Source organism: Eschrichtius robustus, chromosome 13 (assembly GCF_028021215.1).
Source record: "Eschrichtius robustus isolate mEscRob2 chromosome 13, mEscRob2.pri, whole genome shotgun sequence".
Classification (NCBI taxonomy): Eukaryota; Metazoa; Chordata; class Mammalia; order Artiodactyla; family Eschrichtiidae; genus Eschrichtius; species Eschrichtius robustus.
Genome location: NC_090836.1, coordinates 15,247,494 through 15,262,264, shown reverse-complemented (window position 1 = coordinate 15,262,264; position 14,771 = coordinate 15,247,494).

Here is a 14,771-nt window from a genome sequence, read left to right as displayed (position 1 = left end):
GCTGATCTCCCTGTGCTATGCGGCTGCTTCCCACTAGCTATCTATTTTATATTTGGTAGTGTATATATGTCCATGCCACTCCCTCACTTTGTCCCAGCTTACCCTTCCCCCTCCCCGTGTCCTCAAGTCCATTCTCTACGTCTGCATCTTTATTCCTTTCCTGCCCCTATGTTCTTCAGAACCATTTCTTTTTGTTTTAGATTCCATATATATGTGTTAGAATATGGTATTTGTTTTTCTCTTTCTGACTTACTTCACTTTGTATGACAGACTCTAGGTCCATCCACCTCACTACAAATAACTCCATTTCGTTTCTTTTATGGCTGAGTAATATTCCATTGTATATATGTGCCACATCTTCTTTATCCATTCATCTGTCAATGGACACTTAGGTTGCTTCCATATCCTGGCTATTGTAAATAGAGCTGCAGTGAACACTGTAGTACATGACTCTTTTCGAATTATGGTTTTCTCAGAGTATATGCCCAGTAGTGGGATTGCTGGGTCGCATGGTAGTTCTATTTTTAGTTTTTTAAGCAACCTCCACACTGTTCTCTATAGTGGCTGTACCAATTTACATTCCCACCAATAGTGCAAGAGGGTTCCCTTTTCTCCACACCCTCTCCAGCATTTATTGTTTGTAGATTTTTTGATGATGGTCATTCTGACTGGTGTGAGGTGATACCTCATTTGTAGTTTTGATTTGCATTTCTCTAATGATTAGTGATGTTGAGCATCCTTTCATGTGTTTGTTGGCAATCTGTATATCTTCTTTGGAGAAATGTCTATTTAGGTCTTCTGCCCATTTTTGGATTGGGTTCTTTTTTGTCTAATTGAGCTGCATGAGCTGCCTGTACATTTTGGAGATTAATCCTTTGTCAGTTGCTTCGTTTGCATATATTTTCTCCTATTCTGAGTGTTATCTTTTCGTCTTGTTTATGGTTTCCTTTGCTGTGCAAAGCTTTTAAGTTTCATTAGGTCCCATTTGTTTATTTTTGTTTTTATTTCCATTTCACTAGGAGGTGGATCAAAAAGGATCTTGCTGTGATTTATGTCATAGAGCATTCTACCTATGTTTTCCTCTAAGAGTTTTATAGTGTCTGCTCTTACATTTAGGTCTTTAATCCGTTTTCAGTTTATTTTTGTGTATGGTGTTAGGGAGTGTTCTAATTCCATTCTTTAACATGTAGCTGTCCAGTTTACACAGCACCACTTATTGAAGAGGCTGACTTTTCTCCACTGTATATTCTTGCTTCCTTTATCAAAAATAAGGCGACCATATGTGTGTGGGTTTCTCTCTGGGCTTTCTATCCTGTTCCATTGATCTATATTTCTGTTTTTGTGCCAATACCATACTGTCTTGATTACTGTAACTTTGTCGTATAGTCTGAAGTCCTGGTGCCTTATTCCTCCAATTCTGTTTTTCTTTCTCAAGATTGCTTTGGCTATTCGGGATCTTTTGTGTTTCTATACAGATTGTGAAATTTTTTGTTCTAGTTCTGTGAAAAATGCCGTTGGTAGTTTGATAAGGATTACATTGAATGTGGAGATTGCTTTGGGCAGTATAGTCATTTTCACAATGTTGATTCTTCCAATCCAAGAACATGGTATATATCTCTCCATCTGTTTGTATCATCTTTAATTTCTTTCATCAGTGTCTTATAGTTTGCTGCATACAGCTCTTTTGTCTCTTCAGGTAGGTTTATTACTAGGTGTTTTATTCTTTTTGTTGCAGTGGTAAATGGGAGTGTTTCCTTAATTTCTCTTTCAGATTTTTCATCATTAGTGTATAGGAATGCAAGAGATTTCTCTGAATTAATTTTGTATCCTGCTACTCTACCAAATTCATTGATTAGCTCTAGTAGTTTTCGGGTAGCATCTTTAGGATTCTTTATGTATAGTACCATGTCATCTGCAAACAGTGAGAGTTTTATTTCTTCTTTTCCAATTTGGATTCCTTTTTCTTCTCTGATTGCTGTGGCTAAAACTTTCAAAACTATGTTGAATAATAGTGGTGAGAGTGGGCAACCTTGTCTTGTTCCTGATCTTAGTGGAAATGGTTTCAGTTTTTCACCTTTGAGAATGATGTTGGCTGTGTGTTTGTCATATATGGCCTTTATTATGTTGAGGTAAGTTCCCTCTGTGCCTACTTTCCGGAGGATTTTTATCATAAATGTGTGTTGAATTTTGTCAAAAGCTTTTCCTGCATCTATTGAGATGATCATATGGTTTTTCTCCAATTTGTTAATATGGTTTATCACATTAATTGATTTGCATATATTGAAGAATCCTTGCATTCCTGTCATAAACCCCACTTGATCATGGTGTATGATCATTTTAATGTGCTGTTGGATTCTGGTTGCTAGTATTTTGTTGAGGATTTTTGCTTCTATGTTCATCAGTGATATTGGCCTGTAGTTTTCTTTTTGTGACATCTTTGTCTGGTTTTGGTATCACGGTGATGGTGGCCTTGTAGAATGAGTTTGGGAGTGTTCCTCCCTCTGCTATATTTTGGAAGAGTTTGAGAAGGATAGGTGTCAACTCTTCTCTAAATGTTTGATAGAATTCGCCTGTGAAGCCATCTGGTCCTGGGCTTTTGTTTGCTGGAAGATTTTTAATCACAGTTTCAATTTCAGTGCTTGTGATTGGTCTGTTCATATTTTCTATTTCTTCCTGGTTCAGTCTCAGAAGTTTGTGCTTTTCTAAAAATGTGTGCATTTCTTCCAGGTTGTTCATTTTATTGGCATATAGTTGCTTGTAGTAATCTCTCATGAGCCTTTGTATTTCTGCAGTGTCAGATGTTACTTCTCCTTTTTCATTTCTAATTCTGTTGATTTAAGTCTTCTCCCTTTTTTTATTGATGAGTCTGGCTAATGGTTTATCAATTTTGTTTATCTTCTCAAAGAACCAGCTTTTAGTTCTATTGATCTTTCCTCTCATTTCCTTCATTTCTTTTTCATTTATTTCTGATCTGATCTCTATGATTTCTTTCCTTCTGCTAACTTTGGGCTTTTTTTCTTCTTTCTCTAACTGCTTTAGGTGTAAGGTTAGGTTGTTTATTTGAGACGTTTCTTGTTTCTTGAGGTAGTATGTATTGCTATAAACTTCCCTCTTAGAACTGCTTTTGCTGCATCCCATAGGTTTTGGGTCATTGTGTTTTCATTGTCATTTGTTTGTAGGTTTATTTTGATTTCTTCAGTGATGTCTTGGTTATTTAGTAGTGTATTGTTTAGCCTCCATGTGTTTGTAGTTTTTAGATTTTTTCCTGTAATTGATATCTAGTCTCATTGCGTTGTGGTTGGAAAGGATACTTGATATGATTTCAATTTTCTTAAATTTACCAAGGCTTGATTTGTGACCCGAGGTACGTTCTATCTTGTAGAATGTTCCATGAGCACTTGAGAAGAATGTGTATCCTGTTGTTTTTGGATGGAATGTCATATTAATATCAGTTAAGTCCATCTTGTTTTATGTATCATTTAAAGCTTGTATTTCCCTGTTTATGTTCATTTTGGATGATCTGTCCATTGGTTTAAGTGGGGTGTTAAAGTCCCCTACTATGATTGCGTTACTGTTGATTTCCCCTTTCATGGCTGTTAGCATTTGCCTTATATATTGACGTGCTCCTATGTTGGGTGCATAAATATTTACAACTGTTATATCTTCTTCTTGGATTGATCCCTTGATCATTATGTAGTGTCCTTCTTTGTCTCTTGTAATACTCTTTATTTTAAAGTCTATTTGTTCTGATATGAGAATTGCTACTCCAGCTTTCTTTTTTTTTAATTTTATAGCTACTTTATTTATTTATTTTTGGCTGTGTTGGGTCTTCGGTTCGTGCGAGGGCTTTCTCTAGTTGCGGCAAGTGGGGGCCACTCTTCATCACGGTGCGGGGACCGCTCTTCATCGCGGTGCGCGGGCCTTTCACTATCGCGGCCCCTCCTGTTGCGGGGCACAGGCTCCAGACGCGCAGGCTCAGCAGTTGTGGCTCACGGGCCCAGCTGCTCCATGGCATGTGGGATCTTCCCAGACCAGGGCTCGAACCCGTGTCCCCTGCATTAGCTGGCAGATTCTCAACCACTGCGCCACCAGGGAAGCCCTCCAGCTTTCTTTTGATTTCCATTTGCATGGAATATCTTTTCCCATCCCCTCACTTTCAGTCTGTATGTCTCCCTAGGTCTGAAGTGGGTCTCTTGTAGACAACATATACATGTCTTGTTTTTGTATCCATTCAGCCAGTCTACGTCTTTTAGTTGGAACATTTAATCCATTTACGTTTAAGGTAATTATTGATATGTATGTGCCTATTACCATTTTCTTAATTGTTTTGGGTTTGTATTGTAGGTCTGCTCCTTCTCTTGTGTTTCCTGCCTAGAGAAGGTCCTTTAGCATGTGTTTTAAAGCTGGTTTGGCGGTGCTGAATTCTCTTAGCTTTTGCTTGTCTGTAAAGGTTAATTTCTCTGTCAAATCTGAATATGATCCTTGCTGGTTAGAGTAATCTTGGTTGTAGGCTTTTCCCTTTTCATCGGTTTAAATATGTCCTGCCACTCCCTTCTGGCTTGCAGAGTTTCTGCTGAGAGATCAGCTGTTAACTTTATGGGGATTCCCTTGTATGTTATTTGTTGCTTTTCCCTTGCTGCTTTTAATATTTTTTCTTTGTATTTAATTTTTGATAGTTTGATTAATATGTGTCTTGGCGTGTTTCTCCTTGGATTTATCTTGTGTGGGACTCTCTGAACTTCCTGGACTTGGTTGACTATTTCCTTTCCCATGTTTGGGAAGTTTTCAATATAATCTCTTCAAATATTTCCTCAGTCCCTTGCTTTTTCTCTTCTTCTTCTGGGTATAATTCTTCTTCTTCTTCTTCTGGGTATAATTTGAATTTTGGTGTGTTTAATGTTTTCCCAGAGGTTTTTGAGACTGTCCTCAATTCTCTTCCTTCTTTTTACTTTATTCTGCTCTGAGGTAGTTATTTCCACTATTTTATCTTCCAGGTCACTTATCCGTTCTTCTGCCTCAGTTATTCTACTGATGATTCCTTCTAGAGAATTTTTAGTTTCATTTATTATGTTGTTCATCATTGTTTGTTTGCTCTTTTGTTCTTCTAGGTCCTGTTAAACATTTCTTGTATGTCCTTCATTATATTTACAAGATTTTTGGATCATCTTTACTATTATTACTCTGAATTCTTTTTCAGGTAGACTGCCTATTTCCTCTTCATTTGTTTGGTCTGCTGGGTTTTCACCTTGCTCCTTCATCTGTTGTGATTTTCTCTGTCTTCTAATTTTGCTTAACTTACTGTTTTTGGGGTCTCCTTTTTGCAGGCTGCAGGTTCGTAGTTCCTGTTGTTGTTGGTGTCTGCCCCCAGTGGCTAAGGTTGGTTCAGTGGGTTGTGTAGGCTTCCTGGTGGAGGGCACTGGTGCCTGTGTTCTGGTGGATGAGGCTGGATCTTTTCTTTCTGGTGGGCAGGACTGCATCTGGTGGTGTGTTTTTGGGTTTCTGTGACCTTATTATGCTTTTAGGCAGCCTCTTGCTAATGGGTGGTGTTGTGTTCCTGTCTTGCTAGTTGTTTGGCGTAGGGTGTCCAGCACTGTAGCTTGTTGGTCGTTGAGTGGAGCTGGGTTTTAGTGTTGAGATGGAGATCTCTGGGAGATTTTGCTGTTTGAGATTATGTGGGGCTGGGAGGTCTCTGGTGGTCCAATGCCCTGAACTCGGCTCTCCTTCCTCAGAGCTCATGCCTGACACCCGGCTCTAGTACCAAGACCCTGTCACCCACATGACTCAGAAGAAATGGGAGGAAAAACAAAAGAAATAAAATAACATAAAATAAAACCGTTATTAAAATAAAAAATTTTTTAAAATCATAAAAAAATATAAAAAAGGAATAAAAAAGAACGAAAGAAAGAAGAGAATAACGAATCCAAAAACAAATCCACCAATGTTAACAAGCGCTAAAAACTATACTAAAAAAAAAAAAAAAAACACGGACAGATAGAACCCAGGACAAATGGTAAAAGCAAAGCTATACAGACAAAATCACACAAAAAAGCATATACATACACACTCACAAAAAGCGAAAAAGGATAAAAAATATATATATTAAGAAAAAAAAAGAAAGAGAGCAACAAAATCAATAAACAAATCTACCAATGATAATAAGCTCTAAATACTAAACTAAGATAAACATTAAACCAGAAACAAAAATAGATGCAGAAGGCAAATCCCAAGTCTACAGTTGCTACCAATGTCCACTGCCTCAGTTTTGGGATGATTCGTTGTCTATTCAGGCATTCCACAGATGCAGGGTAACCTCAAGTTGTTGTGGAGATTTAATCCTCTGCTTCTGAGGGTGCTGGGAGAAATTTCCCTTTCTCTTCTTTGTTTTCACAGGTCCTGGGGTTCAGCTTTGGATTTCGTCTTGCCGCTGCATGTAGGTCTCCTGAGGGCGTCTGTTTCCCCACCCAGAAAGGACAGGGTTAAGTAGATGCTGATAGGGGGCTCTGGCTCACTCAGGCGGGGGGAGGGAGGGGTACGGAACACGGAGCGAGCCTGCGATGGCAGAGGCTGGCATGATGTTGCAACAGCCTGAGGCTTGCCGTGTGTTCTCCTGGGGAAGTTGTCCTTGGATCTCAGGACCCTGGCAGTGATGGGCTGCACAGGCTCCAGGGAGGGGAGGTTTCGATAGTGACCTGTGCTTGCACACAGGCTTCTTGGTGGCTGCAGCAGCAGCCTTAGGGTTTCATGCCCATCTCTGGGGTCCGCGCTGATAGCCGTGGCTCGCACCCATCTCTGGAGCTCATTTAGGCGGTGCTCTGAATCCCCTCTCCTAGCGCACTCTGAAACAATGGTCTCTTGCCTCTTAGGTAGGTCCAGACTTTTTCCCGGACTCCCTCCTGGCTAGCTGTGGCGCACTAGCCCCCTTCAGGCTGTGTTCACGCAGACAACCCCAGTCCTCTCCCTGGGGTCTGACCTCCGAAGCCTGAGCCTCAGCTCTCAGCCCCCACCCACCCTGGCAGGTGAGCAGACAAGCCTCTTGGGCTGGTGAGGGCTGGTTGGCAGTGATCCTCTGTGTGGGAATCTCTCCGCTTTGCCCTCTGCACCCCTGTTGCTGCGCTCTCCTCCGTGACTCTGAAGCTTCCCCCCCCACCCCCCATCCGCCAGTGAAGGGGCTTCCTAGTGTGTAGAAACTTTTCCTCCTTCACGTCTCCCTCCCAGAGGTGCAGGTCCTGTCCCTATTCTTTTGTCTCTGTTTTTTCTTTTTTCTTTTGCCCTACCCAGGTATGTGGGGAGTTTCTTGCCTTTGGGCAGTCTGAGGTCTTCTGCCAGGGTTCAGTAGGTGTTCTGTAGGAGTTATTCCACATGTAGATGTATTTTTGATGTATTTGTGGGGAGGAAGGTGATCTCCACGCCTTACTCCTCCACCATCTTGAAGGTCCCCCCCATGTATACATTTTTAATGGTGACTTAATGGAGACCTCTGGGATTTTGTAACCAACTCAATTTATTATTAAATTTTATACTTATATTTTATATGTTTTTCCTTTTCATCTTTCCAAGATTGAATCTTCTAATAAATAGTTCATTAATAAATCATAGCAGCAAAAAACATTTTTGGATTTAATTTTTTAATCCATTCATGATTTTGTAAATGGTGAACTATGAATGAATAGAACATACTTAAAAAATACAAAAAATAATTTGTACACACTAACAACCAAATTTTGTTTCATGAGGAAATGCTTATGAGCTTTCTCTTTCAAATCAAGAATAGGATAATTATTCCTTCTATCAAATTATTTTAGGACTTCTAGCTAATAAGATAAATGAGGATGTAACCATTAGAAAGGAGAATAACATTATTATGTATAGATGATATATTTATGTATGGATAATGTGTTAAATCGTTAGGATATTTGGAGATATAATATTCAACATGAGAAGGTATAAAGTTATAAAAATATAAATAAACTTTGGAAGAATTTATAAACTTAATCAGAACCCTTAATTGGGAAATTGACAAGCTGATTCTAAGGCACTTTTGGTAAAGAAAAGGATAGAAAAAAATATTGGTGGGATTTGAAAAATAATACACCTTTTAAAGACACAATAGTTAAAACAGTGTAGAAATTGAGCAGTTTTAGACTTACACATCAAAGAAGCAGAAGAGAAAATACATGAACAAACCCTAGCATATATCACTTTTAGTTTAAGTTAGACATGGAGAAAATATTGGGTTACTTAATAGATGGGGTAGGCACACCTGGTTAGTCATTTGGATAAAAAAGAATCTTAGCACCATTAAGTACGAATTACAATCCTCCCAGCCAAGGACCACCTCAGAGGAACCTGCACACTCTCTTCCTCAAAACCGCCAGGGGAGGCTCAGGAGCAGGAAGGGACTGTTTGCCAGGCTCGTCTGTCCCTCATAAGGACACCCCCACTTTGTCCTTGTGTATCTGTCCAGCCCCACAATATGCACCTGACTTTCTTATTATTAAGGATAATCCTCTTTAGCTCTTTCTTGGTTTCTGACAGCAAAAAACAAACAAAATAAAGGGGCACTTCCCTGGTGGTGCAGTGGTTAAGAATCCGCCTGCCAAGGGGACTTCCCTGGTGGCTCAGTGGTTAAGAGTCCACCTGCCAATGCAGGGGGCACGGGTTCGAGCCCTGGTCCGGGAAGATCCCACGTGCCGCGGAGCAACTAAGCCCATGCGCCACAACTACTGAGCCTGCACTCTAGAGCCCATGAGCCACAACTACTGAGCCTGTGTGCCACCACTATGGAAGCCCGTGTGCCTAGAGCCCGTGCTCCGCAACAAGAGAAGCCACCGCAATGAGAAGCCCGCGCACTGCAACGAAGAGTAGCCCCCGCTCGCCGCAACTATCTTTATATAGGGAATAAAGATCTATAATGTGGAATCATGAGACTCCTATATCTGTGGTCTCAAAACCACTGTGAAACACAGGTTTATTCTGTGAAACACAAGTTTGTCATTTGTTACAAGAAGTTGTCAGGAAAAATGTCCAGGTATGTTTGAGAGATGCTGAGTTATGCTAAGGTAGGCCTGCCTTTTAAAAAAAATTCTTCTAGAAGTATTGATATATAGAGGCTTTACTATACTTTGCGATAACGTAGTGTGCTTTGTAGAATTTCAAGAAGGGGCTATAATTTGCATTACTTTTAAAACTAATTTACTCAGGATACTTCTTAAGAGCTTTTTTGTTTTGGTCAGGACTCTTGGTCACAAATGGCAGAAGTCAATACAGGAGGGAATGTGATGTGAATTGAGGACGTGAACACTGTCACAATGAAGCCTCTCTTTCTGTCTCTTGATTCTCTTCCTTTCTCAGTATATTGGCTTCTGTGTTTTCTACAGTAAATGGATTTTTCCTCCAGGATGGGGAATATGGGTAGAGGCTTCTGGGAAACATGTTCTTCCTGCATAGCAAATGACGTACGTTTAAAAATTTTAAGCAGGAATTTGATTGACTAGCTTGAATTGTATGCACATCCTTTGGGTAAATCCCAGGGGTCGGTGGTAGGCAGAGGATGAAGTACTAGGATTAGCACAGACTGAACCATGAACCTAACTTTATGTCCTGTTAACAGAAGAATGAAAGCCCAGACATGGCCACACCTCTTCCAGTCACACTCATTAATATTTTCTGGAAGATTGTCCTTTAGAATATGTTCCGGAAAATGCTGAAGTGGAAGAAAAAATGTAATTTAATAATTACATTTACAAACATTTATTGAGTGCTAACTTAGAATGTGCAAGGTATTAGTCTATCTAAGTGCTTTCTACTTTTAACCTCTTTAATCCTCATACAAAACATAAGCCTCATGACAGTCTTTTGAATAGGCATTATTATTGTCTTCATTTTAGAGGAAATTGAGGCACAAAGAATGTAAACATCTCGCAGAGTTCCTATATAAATAGGAAGTGGAAGAGTTGGAATCAACTCTTTTCATCAGAAAAAGATTATTATATTTTAAGGATCAACTTAACAACCCACTCTTGATGCCAATGATTTTGATGTAATCTTTTAGAAAACTAGTATAAGACATTATTGATTTGTAGTAACTTGTAAAATTAATGCATGGGGTGAAAACTAATTATATGGTATTGAAATATAAAGATTAGCAAGCCAAGTACTGTTCTTTCAAAATATATATCAGGAAGGTTTTTAGTCTTGATTTTTATTTTGGATGCTACTTATGGTTTTATGATTTTAAGAAATAGTATATGTATTATTCAGTTGTTAACATTTAGCAGTGGAAAACTATTTGGTAACGCTCAAGTAGAAGTTTAAAAATAATTTGAAATAGCAAAGATGCATAGTTGGCAAAGTCATTGGAAATTAATACAAATTAATGAAAATTAATACAAACAGCAAAATTACAATTTACTAAAGTTGATTGTTTTCCTACCTGTAAAAAGGCCAGCTATGGGAACACTCAGTGAAAGGGAAAATTAAGGTAAGTCTTATGAAAGGTATAGGAAAGATCTGTACCTTTCTGTCTCTAAGATCAGAAAAAAATTGTGCCTCTGTGTGTATGTTCTGCTTTTTTGGGGCAATCAGAGTTTGTGTCCTTTTATTCATAAAATAAAAGGTTATTGAATACATATTCTACTAGATCAGTCACCATGGTAGATACTGGCGATATGTCTGTGGATGGTGCTGAAAGTATTAAAAACCATATAGGTAGGTAATTTTGAATGTTATATGCATGTTAGAAAAAGATGCTTTTTTTCCTTCTTCAAGTCTGAGGCTCCAACCAAGTGAAAATAATGAGCTATAAAGTAGTAGCAGAATGTGGCTAATAATGGTGAATTGCACTGAAGAGCGTACAGAATTCTTACATAAAAATCACCATAAGTTTGAGACAAAGATGAAAAAACCTCCTGACAGAAGATTTTGCTAAGGATGTGTGTGTGTGTGCGTGCACGCGCACGTGTGAGAGCACGTATGCAAGCATGCATGGTTGTGTGCATGCACGTATGTGTGTGTAATAATGTATTTTGATAATCTGAAACTAGGTATGGGTGTATGGAATTATTCCATTTTAGTTCCTTAAACTTGGATAAATTGAAAGCTCCTTAGAAGCTAGAAAATAGTCAAGGCACATCTGAGGGGGTTCAAACAGAGCCCAAATGGTGAGAGGGTAGATCAAAGGAAAACACACGTATCACTCATTTCTCACCTTTTTCTTCTTGAAGGTAGAATACACAGACTTGTAGGTGTATACACAAACATATAGACTCACACACCCGTGTGCACACACACACAATGAAGAAGTAACCAATGTGATGCTTATAGAATTAATACTGTGGGAGAAGAGCATCATCTTGAAGACCCTAAGAAAGAATTCTCCAAGTAATTGGGGACAAGGGTTGCTGAGTGAGCAAGTGTGCAGGCCCCGCCTCCCCCCCCCCCCCGCCACCATGCATGCTTTTAGAGAATATTAGTCTGAAAAGATAGAGGAGAAAAATATGGTGACACAGATTTCAGTCAGTTGAAGACAAACAAACGCCTTTGGTCCATCTGACCATGACATTCCGAACTTCACTGTGAGACAGGTAGGTGTCTTTCTGTCCCAGAGGATGCCTACCCAAGAGGTAGATTGTTAATAAGAAAGTGTAGAACACAGATCTGAATCCAGGCTAACTGCTCACACAGCTAGTTTCCTGGTTTCCCTCACACACAGTCCTTCAAGAAGTAGCTGTCTCAGAATCATCTTTGTCTCCTATTCAAAGATGCACAATTTTAAGAAGGTAATTAGAATGCGAACTAAGCAAAAATATCACAACAAAAGAGGAAGCCAGCATGATGGGGAAAAAAATCTGATGAGGAATGTAAGCCTGTCTTTCAAGAAGCAGAGCAAAATAAGATCATGTTCTCAGAAAGGAATGAATACAGATTGTGCTAAATATGTTGATAATTCTAAACTAATATTGGCTGTACAAATAGTAATAATTTCTAATATAGAGATCAAAATAAATTAGATATAATTAAATACTAGGCCACAAGGCTATATAAATTGGGATCAGGTGATCCAGGTTTTTTAAGTTGCTTGTATTGTCTAGGAGGAAGTATAGATATAGATAACTAGATTTTTCAAGAATTCATGTTAAATTTTTAGATATAACCACTAAGATAATAGAGGGTGTATCTTTCTACAAGTAGAAAGAGAAAAACAAATGAAAAAAACCCCAGAAAACCAGCAACAGCACTTGATCAATTAGGAAGAAGGTCCAATGATGACAGGAAAAAGATAGGAAATGGTACAAATATAAACATTCTCTAAGATGGTAGGAATGAAAAAGTGTATTTCAGAAATCCATAAATGTAAATGGACTGAATATATTATATAAAATCTCTGGATTGTTACATTGTTTTTAAAAGAGGGGAAAAAGCTAAAGAGACATACCAGAAACACAAGGATAAGTATTGCTTAAAATTAAAAGGATGGAAAAAGATATCCCAGGCAAATATTAATAGTAAGAACAGCAACAACAGAAACCTGGTGTAGTTATATTTAAAACAGGCTTACTGGCAAAAACAACCACAAATCAATCAACCAAACAACCGCACCCCCCAAAAAAACATCTGCAGGTGAAGAGGAGCATTTTATAGAAGTAAAAGATTCAGTTCACCCGATGGGTATCTCAGATATGTACTAAAAATAATTCCTTCAAAATTGATAACACAACACATTACAGTTCTATCAATACAAGAGAAACTGACAAATCCACCTTCATAATGGAAGGATTTAATAAAAATCCCACATGATTTATAGATAAATTAGACAAAAATATCATTAGGCATATAAAAAATTGAAAAAAATTAACAGGCTTGATGTAATGAACATATATAGAATATTGCATTCAGTAAATGGATATTACATATTCTTTTCAAGAACATGTATAACTTAAGAAAACTGACGGTATATTTGGCTACTTTTAACATAATTCAAAGTCAGTATGACATAGACTATTCCCTCTGACTCTAATGTAGTTAAATATTAGTAAAAAGAAGATAATTTACAAAAGAACTCATGTTTTCAACTTCAAAAACGTTTCTAAATAACTCAAGAAGAAAAAGAATCACAATAAAGTTGGAAAATATTTAGAAATACAAAATAAAGTGGTCAAGAAAAGCATTTTGTGTAAGAGAAGTTCAAAGATACACATTACCCTCATTCTGTAGCTGAAAATAATTCTTGAAAATATTACATCCAACAAAAAAATAAAGGATAATAACTTAAAATGGAAAATTGTGTCATAAAAGGACTATTGCTAGTGGCTGATAGCAGTTAAAATTGATTTATACCTAAATAATTATAACTCATTTTCTGCTATGATTATGGTATATCATTTCATCAGATCATAAATTAAGAAAAAAAGGTAGTAATTTAGTTAGAAATACAATGCAATACTTTTCTATATAGGAAATGACTATTTCTTTCTAAGCTCCAAGAGAATTATGCTCTGCGTTTTTGCTTACTTAAAGAAGGCTTCCTCACGACCAAAACAATTCCAGCTCCGACAGAAAATAACATGAAATCAGGGCCTGAAGTTTCACCCTGGCAACATATGAGCTTGTTCATTCCATCTGTGAACTCACCTACTTAATATGATCCTTTTCTATAGGAGCTGGATGAAGAAAGCTATCTTGTTTTATTTTCCCAGCTCAATCACAATACTCTTTTCCTTATGCTCATTTCACAAACTTGCTTTGTACGTTGTGTAAATGGCAGTATGAGTAACACGTCATGGAAAGAGCCCTTGAGTTGGAATAAGAAAACCTTGATTCGAATCCAAGCTCTTGATGCTATTAATGACGTAGATGATGTTATTTATAAGGTAGGCAATGTGCTCTTGAACCTCTCTCTGTCTGTTACTGGATATACAGTATTGCAATTAGATAATTAGATAATTCATTTTAAAAGTTTAACGGTATCACATGTATATTTTGATTATTATTTTTTTAAAGTGGGGCCTATCATTTCTATCTTCAAACTCAAGTATCAGAAATGTAGTTGTTTGCCAGGTAAGAATGTAAGGGGACAGTTGGGTCCCATACCCTGTTAATATTGGTCTTCATGAGCTGCCAGTACAGAGATAGGCAGACAGAACAGGGCAGGAGCCCAGTATGGAGTAACAACAGAAAGAAAGCAGCTGCTTCCTCAGCAGGAACTCTTGCCAGTTTGGAGCCCATTTGTTAAGAATATCCACCCTTCATTTAATAAGAATTTCTTTCTGGAGTCATCGGCAGCACACAGTGTATAGACTACAGGCAGTGGCTCAAGACATTGAAGAAAATGTGCACGAAGAAAAAATCTCCCAGCAGACATGACTAATTGGCCCAAGACTCGGACAGACATGAAAGTGAGCAGTTAAGAGATGTTATAAAGGAAATGATCTCAATGCAGTCTGTGGGGTCAGTCGGAGAGAGAGAGGGAAGGAGAGAGGAAGAGAAGGCATAATCAAGGTGCAGTCAGTTCTTCAGGAAAGATCTATCTTCTGGAAAATATTTACAAACCTACTGAGAATTGAAACTCATCTACCATTAAGTTTTACAGTATAATTAAAGAGCTACTTCACTTCAGCAATACATTTGAATTCAAATATTCTCCTATGTATTCAGTTAAGTGTAGAAAGTTTGTTTCAGTCTCTTACCTGAAGCATACGTCTTCCTGAAGCGAAACATGATCTCATTTCTTTCCAAGAGTGAAATATGCTTATACAAGCTACAACACTCCTATT